This window comes from Cibotium barometz, chromosome 9 (assembly GCF_041138505.1).
Source record: "Cibotium barometz isolate CiBa-2024 chromosome 9, ASM4113850v1, whole genome shotgun sequence".
NCBI classification, from domain to species: Eukaryota; Viridiplantae; Streptophyta; class Polypodiopsida; order Cyatheales; family Cibotiaceae; genus Cibotium; species Cibotium barometz.
In genome coordinates this window covers 7,592,034-7,601,994 of record NC_141054.1, presented here as the reverse complement: position 1 = coordinate 7,601,994, position 9,961 = coordinate 7,592,034, and positions in this window count along the sequence as shown.

Below are 9,961 nucleotides of genomic sequence, written 5' to 3'. Positions count from 1 at the left end.
AAACATGACGACTCATAAAATATTCATAAAGAGCTTGATAAATGTTTGTTCTTTTGGGTAATTACATGATAAATGTTTGTTCTTTTGGGTAATTACATGATAACTTGATCTACCAGAGGTCATAGTTACCTAGACTTACATGATCATGCTTGGTTAGGTTGTTTGTTTACCTGTAAGGATAGGGTGACATCTATAACATTTGGATAGGTCCATTGACACCCGTAATACACATTTAGGCTAATAAAATGTTTTGTCTGTTTGTATGGATCCAGGTAACATGACATACCTTCTCTTCTCTTGCGATTACTATCAAACAAGCTTCCCTTGCTATTTTAACTTTATTTCCACTAGATGCAGTAACATGACATACCTTCTCTTCTCTTGCGATTACTTTCAAACAAGCTTCCCTTGCTATTTTAACTTTATTTCCACTAGATGCAACTTGTCTCATCATTGACCCTAAAATATACATGACTCATAGTTGAACTTATTTCATGTATAACATTTCTCCAAATCAAGATGGTATGGCTTTATGAATAGTTTTGTCTATTTATCTGTGGATATTGTTTATGTTTTAAAACTAGTAACACACACCTATACATAGGCTTGGTGGCCTTAGGGTGGCCTTAGGGCAAACCTAGCCTACTAGTCTTGATCCCTTTTGTGCCAGTTGATAACTACTCCCTCACTGTCTTTATGCACCTGGTTTTGCTGCCAGGTGGTGATAAGGTTGGGAGTACTACCCTCTAGCTTGGGTTATGACACAGTCCTTATGCATTTAGCTGATTGGTTGAAGAAAGTCATAACTACCTCATTATCTTTCTCATACCCGACTCTTGTCTATGTTAATTACAGATTTTACCCCTATTTCATGGAGCTGAGATCCCAAGTGAACACCTCCCTGCAAGGGCATGTCAATATGTTCTGGCCTATTTTCAAGATGAAGAAACCTGCAGGAAGATTCTCTCCTTGACCAACCCAGAAACCTTCCCATTAGGTTCTCTCCTTCAAATCCTATCATTTAATGAGTGGGTTAAGCTACTGGCTACCATAGACAAAAATAAAGAAGATGGAAATTCTTCCATTTTCGATTTACTTACCCAGATTCTGGTGATTACCAAATCACATCACTCGGATATTACCTCCTTTCCATCAAATGGCGCTGATTATCCAATTTTCTTAAGAAGCTCTGTGGTCTCAACTTGGCATTCATGTCCACTCCCTCTACACTGGTTATCCCCACAACCGGTAGCATTTTCATAGGGATCCAGCTGCCCTAGAAGCTATGTGGTCTCAACTTGGCATTCACGTCCACTCCCTCTACACTGGTTATCCCCACAACCGGTAGCATTTTCATAGGGATCCAGCTGCCCTAGAAGCGGTTTGGGAATTTTAGATGGATATGTGCACCTTAAATGAATCTTGCCTCTTGGAGATGGTCCCTAAAGTTTCCAGGGTTAATCATTTTCTCCCTCTTAGACAGGTAGAGGTCGAGTTTGCAAACAAGCATCAAACCATCGACTATGGACTCTTACAACAAGAGCTTCCTGGCCCCCATACAGGTTGAAACTTGGATTTTTCAGGCTAATCTCCCGGCCTCAAATTTAGAAGAGTGCAGGATGAATGCCTTCAAAGGGGTCTAATATCTAGACAGAGGAGAGCTACTTAAGGCTCCCTTCTCTATGTCTTTTCTTGATCTTGCTAAATATTCATCACCTGTGGGCATCTACAGATGTACAAAATGATCTATGACCTGGACCAAGGCAAAGTGTTGATTACTACTCCGAGAGCATTTGGAACATCTACATACCCTATCTCAAATGTGCCTGCCAATTTTTGGATCCAAAGGCACCTTGCAAATCTAGCATTATCTGGTTTGACCATGCTATTTAGTTTGTCTTTAATCATCTAGAAAGTTTGTTTCCTACAAACCAATTTTTTTTCACTTATCCTTACTATGCTGGCACGCGCGCGCGAAGGGGGGGGGGACAAGCTAGGAACTTACTATTAGTGCAGGTATCCTTTATATATTTTAGGGATATTATGCTAGACATCTTAAAAGAACTAAGGAGTGATGAACCAAGAACTATTCCCACCACTTATGGTAGTTCTAGAGGTGTAAAAATCATCTCTGGCCTCCTTAACCCTTGTATTGAGGATGAGTCATCCCCACCTCCTATGAAAAGGCCCTCTCTACCTCTTGGAACTCCTAACTCTTTTACCTCTTTTCTCACCTCGTCTACCTCCTCTAATAATAGTTACAACAAGGGTCAATTTAAGTCCTTTACTGGTAGAGGGAGAGGTAGAGTATTACCTGTCAAAAACCTTCAATCAAGACTTCTAATCTATAACCATGGTTTTAGGTGATAATTGGATTGATGGCGAAAAGAACCTTGTGTACTACTGATGAACCATCACATGAGTCTTTTGATCATTACCTCTTTATCAATAGACTTTTTGATTTTATTCATACCAAGGATGTGATAATGGCTGCTTTTGATTCAGTTTTACATAGTTGTGATATGATTAAAGATTTAAACTTTGGTTGGAAATATACTCACTCACTCAAGAAATTCCTCAGTAAGAATGATTTCTTACGGGATGTTAAGATGCCACAATGCTTTTGCACAAAATTCACTAAGTTATGTAAGGACTTTGGTGAACTTGGTCTGCATGTATGCATACCTAACCTTGGGATAATCACAAATACCAAAATTAGGAGATTATTGAATAAAGGTTTAAACCATATTCCTCTTGAATGACCTAAACTAGCCCTAGCTAACCATTACTTGACTGAAATCTGATTCAGCTAATTCTCACCTCTGTGTCCTTCGACACTCACACACCTTCAAATATTTCGGATCCTACAAAGATTGAACACTACAATCTATTACCTCACTTTAGCCATAACCAACTATCTTCAATCTTCAAATCTCTAGCTCTAGGACCCTACTAAATATGTTAGTTGTCCCCTACTGACTCTTATTTGACTCAGGTCTGACTAAACTGATCCAGCTGATTTAGGTGGTTCACATCTCCTTACCTCTATGTCCTTTGATACTCACATACCTTTAAACACTTCAGATCCTACACAGATTGAACACTACAGTCTCTTATCTCACTTTAGCCAACCTTCAGCTATGATGACTGCCTAAGTCATCAACACTTCAGATCCTACACAGATTGAACACTACAGTCTCTTATCTCACTTTAGCCAACCTTCAGCTATGATGACTGCCTACAGTCTCTTATCTCACTTTAGCCAACCTTTAGCTATGATGACTGCCTATCTTTTTCAGTTGATTGATTTGAGTCAAATCTTTCCACTTATAATATAAGTTTTGTACACATAGTATTAAACATGGTGACTAGCTATAGGAACTTGGTCTGATGCTACTTGGGCTATTCATTGAAGTATTGGTTATGCTATTGATTACTTGGGCTACTGGGTGAAATACTTGGGCTATTCATTGAAGTATTGGTTATGCTATTGATTACTTGGGCTATTGGGTGAAATACTTGGGGTACTCACTGAAGTATTGGTTATGCTATTGATTACTTGGGCTACTGGGTGAAATACTAAATATGTTGCTAGGTGTTGATTACAGAATATGCTCCTAGGTGAAATACTAAATCTGCTGCTAGGTGTTGATTATAGAATTTTTAAACAAAACTATAATACTATAGCAGATGGGGCTATTGGCCTTGGCTTAAAATATGTTAACAAGTTAAATAAAATCTTTATGGACTTGTTTTCAACTCTATATACTATTCTTAAAACATTATGCTGATTGTTGGACTGAATGACCAGAGTTTCCATATGACTGTTAGTCTTAAAATAACTAATGTTGAAAGCATTCTGATGCTGCTCTCTGCACCATGAACATAACCTCTGAAGTAATTCAGACTAGTTTGTTTTGGCTTCTAATTTGCACCTGAACATTGAGTAATTAATGTATAAGGCTGCATTGGTGGGTTTTGCCTCTACATAAATACCACATGCTATATGTGCATGGCACTATAATGAGGGGTTTTAGCTTACTGATTGGGTTGGTCCCATTTGCTGTGTTTAGTACTATGACTTGTATATTTAGAGCTCATACATCTTTATGAACTCTACAGGGTGTTACTCCTAATAAATATCTCATCAGAAATTGATTGTAGCTCAGATGGCTGAATATCTTGGTCTACTCTGACTGAGAGGGGCTACTCTCCCCTTGTACTAATGGATCTGGAAATATTAAGATCCACCTCATATGATGGTTGGATATCTTGGTCTACTCTGACTGAGAGGGGCAACTCTCCCCTTGTACTAATGGATCTGGAAATATTCAAATCCACCTCATATGATGTCAGCTATTAAACATGATGACTCATAAAAATATTCATAAAGGTCTCTCTCTCTCTCTCTCTCTCTCTCTCTCTCTCTCTCTCTCTCTCTCTCTCTCTCTCTCTCACACACACACACACACACACACACACACACACACACACACACACACTGGGTGCATGGGTAAACAAACAAAAGTGGGCTCTCTTTTACCACCCAAATGTGGCAGAAGTGGTTAGTTCATGGAGTCGATATTTAACAACACATGTGTTCAAATCTCACTTCATGTCGGATAGATCATTTCATGATCTTGGGATTATTTCTATGATGTTAAAAAAGCTTCTCTCATCGAGTGTGTGGGTAAATAAAAAAAAAGGGCTAACCCTTTTGCTGCCCAAATGTGGCATAAGTGGTTAGTTCATGGAGTTGATATTTAACACATCCTGTGTTCAAATCTCACTTCCTGTCGGATAGATCATTTCGGTCCCTTAGGATTGTTCCTATGACGTTAAAAAAGCTTCTCTCTCTCTCTCTCTCTCTCTCTCTCTCTCTCTCTCTCACACACACACACACACACACACACACACACACACACACACGCACACACACACACACGCACATGCCACTTCTGCTAAAACTGAATGAAAACCTCTCTCTCTCTCTCTCTCTCTCTCTCTCTCTCTCTCTCTCTCTCTCACACACACACACACACACACACACACACACACACACACACACACACACACACACACACACACACACACACACACACACACACGCTCATTTTGCTGTGTTAACATAACCGACTCGAGAGTTTTTCTTATATAACCATTATCAAGGGCTTTTAACTTGGCTACAATATCATTGGCTTTATTACCATAATGGGGAATGTGCGCCTCTGGCTATTACATTGGCTACTCTGGCTGCATGCGCATAATCGCTTTGCACATGTCGATTCTTCATAAAAATGCATGGCGGTGGTAGCTGGCATGCTCTGCTCGAAATGGACACCATATGGGGTGAGTTACACAAACTCACTTAGCCTATATTGTGCATTGTTGGTTTTTCTCCGGCCAGGTCCATCGTTCTTGCTTTGGCTTGGAGCTCATCCTCTCAGATACTTACTATTCTGTAAGGGTTTGATGTATTGTCTATGCTACCGATGGTAGTCTTATTGCATGGGATAATGATTACTTGAATCCCTTTTTGCTGATTACAAATGCTGATTACAAAGCACGAAGGCTCTGTGATTTTGGAAATATGTATCTTGCTGCCGCATGACCCATATAGATTTTGGTTATATTCTTATGTCTTTGAATACTTCTACTGTTTGCCCTAGCATACGCATGTCATGCAAAGGATGATTAAAATCAATGATTAACGATACTTGATGATATTTTTAAATTTTTCTCTTTGATGTTAGGGCATACACATCTTGCTCTGTTTCATGCCCCATATAGACTCTGATTTTGGTCGTATTTCTCTGAATACTGCGTCGGTTTGCCCTAGTAATGCATTGACATGTTATGTAAAGGGCTCTTAACACTTGTGATTAATGGAACCCTTCGATTTCTGATACATACGTATTTTGCTCATGAAGGTCAGGTGCTTATGGGAGAATGATATTATGAATCCCATTTAAAAGGTTTTTCTTGGGGTATTAATACTCTGGCATGTGCATCCTGTTGTTTGCATGCCACGCATATATATTGTGGAAAAAGCTTTTAATTTTGCTTCTGTGATTTTTGTGAATGTTAGCCTAATGCATGTTAGGAAATGGCCCTTTAATATCACCTACCTATGCGGACTTGTTGTGTGGTTGTTTCTAAAATTATGTCCCATGCTTTAAACTGTGTATTATGTTTCTTGAATTAATGGGTACAGGTGCTATGTATTCTCTTGAATTAATGATTAAACAATGTATTAACTGTATACATGACAATGAGTAATCTCTTTAAAACAAAATATTTTTTGTTGGCTAGGTTCAGTGCATGCCCTTCGGGTTCTATATATACTATATCTCTAATAATATTTAGCACCCTTGATTAAGTCTGACTTCTCTATGAGGGCATTGCGTCTTCATCTGTGTGATAAATGGTTGACTCTCTCACATAGCTATCTTGATCTTAGACCCAACACCGATATATTTTCTCTGTGGTGATAGATGAACCCACTTGTGATGTGTCTTGTAGAAACTTACACAATTGTTGTTAACCTATGACAGACATTGAGACGTACTATGTTTTACGTCATTAATTTAAATATTCTGAGTCATGGGCTGGGCTTGTCGGCACCATATGTTAAGGATGAAGGGATTGGGTGATCGCCGATGAGAGGCGCACCTTGAATATTAGTAGGATAAGGGTTAGGATCGTCGGCCGGCCATGTATGGGCGCCCAAGTGTGAACGACCGTCACCTATAAGAGTTAAATGTAACCCTAAAATCCTCATTCTCATGTGTTGTGAATACAAGAGTGCTCTTGCCTTATCTCCTTGGTTTTCTTCTCCTGCGTGTGTGTGTGAGAGAGAGAGAGAGTGAGAGAGCGATCGAGCACTGAGTAGCGGCATGACGGCGGAGCGGCGGTAGAGCGACGACGGCGGCTCCTTCTTCACTACGACGCGGGAATCCTTCAAGGCGGCGGTTGAGCGGTGTGACACACCTTCTGCATTCTGTTTGAGCTTGCTTTCCTGGTTGTTTGCAGCCATTCGTGACTCGCATACGGTGTTCGGCAAGTCCCCAGCTACGACCTGTGCGGCAAAAGCGCACATTTTTGGCGCCGCTGCCGGGGAGTTGTCCTGCACCAAGCTCCAGTTTGCAGCTCGGGCTGCTGCGTGAAGTTTAATTTACACTGCAGGAAAGCGACTGTGTTTGTTGTTGAGGTGTTTTCGTGTTTTGCAATCTGTTTCTGCAATTTGTCTTCTGCATTTCTGTTTCTGTTGTTATCTTTTCGCTCCGCGTGTGGGCTTGCGCTCTGTTATCTAGTTTTCTGCATGTGAGGGGGGGATTTCTGAATCCCCAGACTGTGTGCGAACTGCGCCGCGGCCAAGGCTGACCCAAATGTGTGGAGAGGAAAGGAAAAAAAATAAAAATAAAAAAAATTGAAAAAAATTAAATTTTATTTTTAAAGAAAAAACCAAACGTGTGGAGAGGAAAGATTTTTTATTTGGAGAAAAATTTTTTGAAAAGAAAAACCCCCAATTGACCTCGACCCCGGCCTCGGTCTCGGTCTTTTGATATATATATAGGAGAGTGAGCCTCCATAGCTTTCTTTCAAGTGAGAAAAGTGTGCCCTATATGTAGCCCACTCCCCGGGAGTGAAGTGAGCATGTGGGATAAAGCCTTCACCCTTTCCTCCACAAGCAAATAGGCCTTCACCCTTCCCCTATAGGGAAACGGACTGTTTTGAGGACCACGAGAGCTCCGGATAGGCAAACACGGTGCTGTAAAGCACGCTAGGACCCTTTGAACGATACGCTCGTTTCGAGCTATCACACGCCCTAGTCCAAGTTCGACCGTAAGTAAGGGGGTCAAAACCGAGTTAAAAAAGTAAAAACGGGGTGCGAAATACCCAAGAAACCACTTGTGTGGGCTTCAAGGGTAGTTACCAACGCACGTGCTGTAAAGCACGCTAGGACCCTTTGAACGATACGCTCGTTTCGAGCTATCACACGCCCTAGTCCAAGTTCGACCGTAAGTAAGGGGGTCAAAACCGAGTTAAAAACAATCTAAAAACAATCTAAAAACAAGTAAAAACGGGGTGCGAAATACCCAAGAAACCACTTGTGTGGGCTTCAAGGGTAGTTACCAACGCACGTGGGGTAACCACGTCACATGCATCTACGCTCTCTGCTAGAGTCTGAGCCATTAGAAAGCGTTTCAGTCTACGCAGGCTCACACCATCCCTCCACGTTAGCATCTTGGCCTTCGGCTGGAACCCAAGGGAGTGCAACCCAAGATCCACGAATAGTGGATAGTGACTCGTCCTCTGACTCGGAAGCCATGGAAGGGCACCCTACCAAGAACCCTGAGGAGACAAGCCAAAACATGCCAGTTTGGGCCCCACAACCCGGATCTAGCATGTTTAGTCGTCTAATAGAGACCTTTAGTAGAGCTACAAGCTCGGAACATGTGACAAGCGAAGTAAATGAAGAAGGAGGGATAGTGGATTCGCCATTCACATCTCATGTGGACCCTACCCTCCCAAAGAGTGTCCATGTGGATATTCTACCCACTTCGTTTAATTAATGAGGGCCCTACTGAGCTACCACATTTCGATGCTCTTCCTAAAGTAGAGGTCCCTAGAAGCCAATCCATAAGAAGTGACACTGCGTCCACTTCAAGAGAACCGTTTGGCACACCAAGTCTGGATGGGATATTTCTCAATGAAAATTGGGAATATGATCTACACACAGAGACTCTAACTGACCTATACACGGGCTACACATACCATGTAGGTTGGTTAGAAGTCCTACGATCTACATCTAGCGCCACTAATCTAGAGGAGCAACAACAAATAATATGTGAGGTTATTCATAGAATTATCCAAATTGAGAGGCAAAGTAGGGGAGTGAACTTAGGTTCCACTGGCCCTATGAGATTTTTAGATACAGGCAAGGCCAAACAACCAACTCTATCACAATTGGAGACTCCCTCGGTGAGTCCCATAGACCCTTCATATGTTGTTTTGCCTGGAGTCTCAGTGCAGGTTGAGCCCATGAGCAGTAACTTTAGCTTTCCAACCTTGGCTCAACTTTCCATTAAGGAATCCACAATGCCTACCCCAATGATGAGCATAACGGAAAGTGCACCTGTTATCGCTGTAGTTAGTACGACGTCGCTACTTAGTGGAACAGTACCTACAACAGTGCGTACCAGTGCCTATCGACCCTATGTACCTATCGCTACTCATGCCCATGTAGCTCCTACGCCTCTTAGTATGCCAATGGCATATGCTCCACGACCACCTTATCACAACCCTTATCCAAGGGGAGCTAGGCCTAGTCACATATCATATCCTACATCATTTGCCAACATACCCAGACCAATGCCAACTCCTATCAGCCAAGCTATCCCAGAAGTGCCTCCACCAGCTATGCCTGCTCACCTAGGTGATCTCGCAGCGTTTGCTCAGACGATCGGACGATCTGTTGCGGAAAACATGCGGGGTATGCCTGAGAGAGAACCTAGAAGCAAGGCAGTACAAGTGGCTAAGCTCACTCAAAACTTCAGTGGTAATGAGGATGTTAGGAAGCACATTGAAGTCTTTGAACACGTGTGTGATCCCTTGGAAGAGCACAATGAGCTGCATAAGTGTAAAGCCTTAGGCTTAACCTTGAGTGGGAAGGCCGGAGATTAGTATCGAACCTTAAGGGTTGAAGAGCGCACTCACTACCCCACTCTCAAGAGATTGTTCTTGAAAGAATACATACGTGAGGGTGTGCTTTGGGGAGTAGCATCTCAACTCCAAAAAGCTAAACGCGAGGAAGGGAAGTCAGTGAGAGACTTTATAAGTCGATTGAAGCATCTAAATTCTCGCTGCACTCCCGATGAGCGCTTCAATAATAACCAACTGCTTGATAGATTCATCCGAGGATTGCGCCACGAGGACATATACAATGGCCTAGTCATTA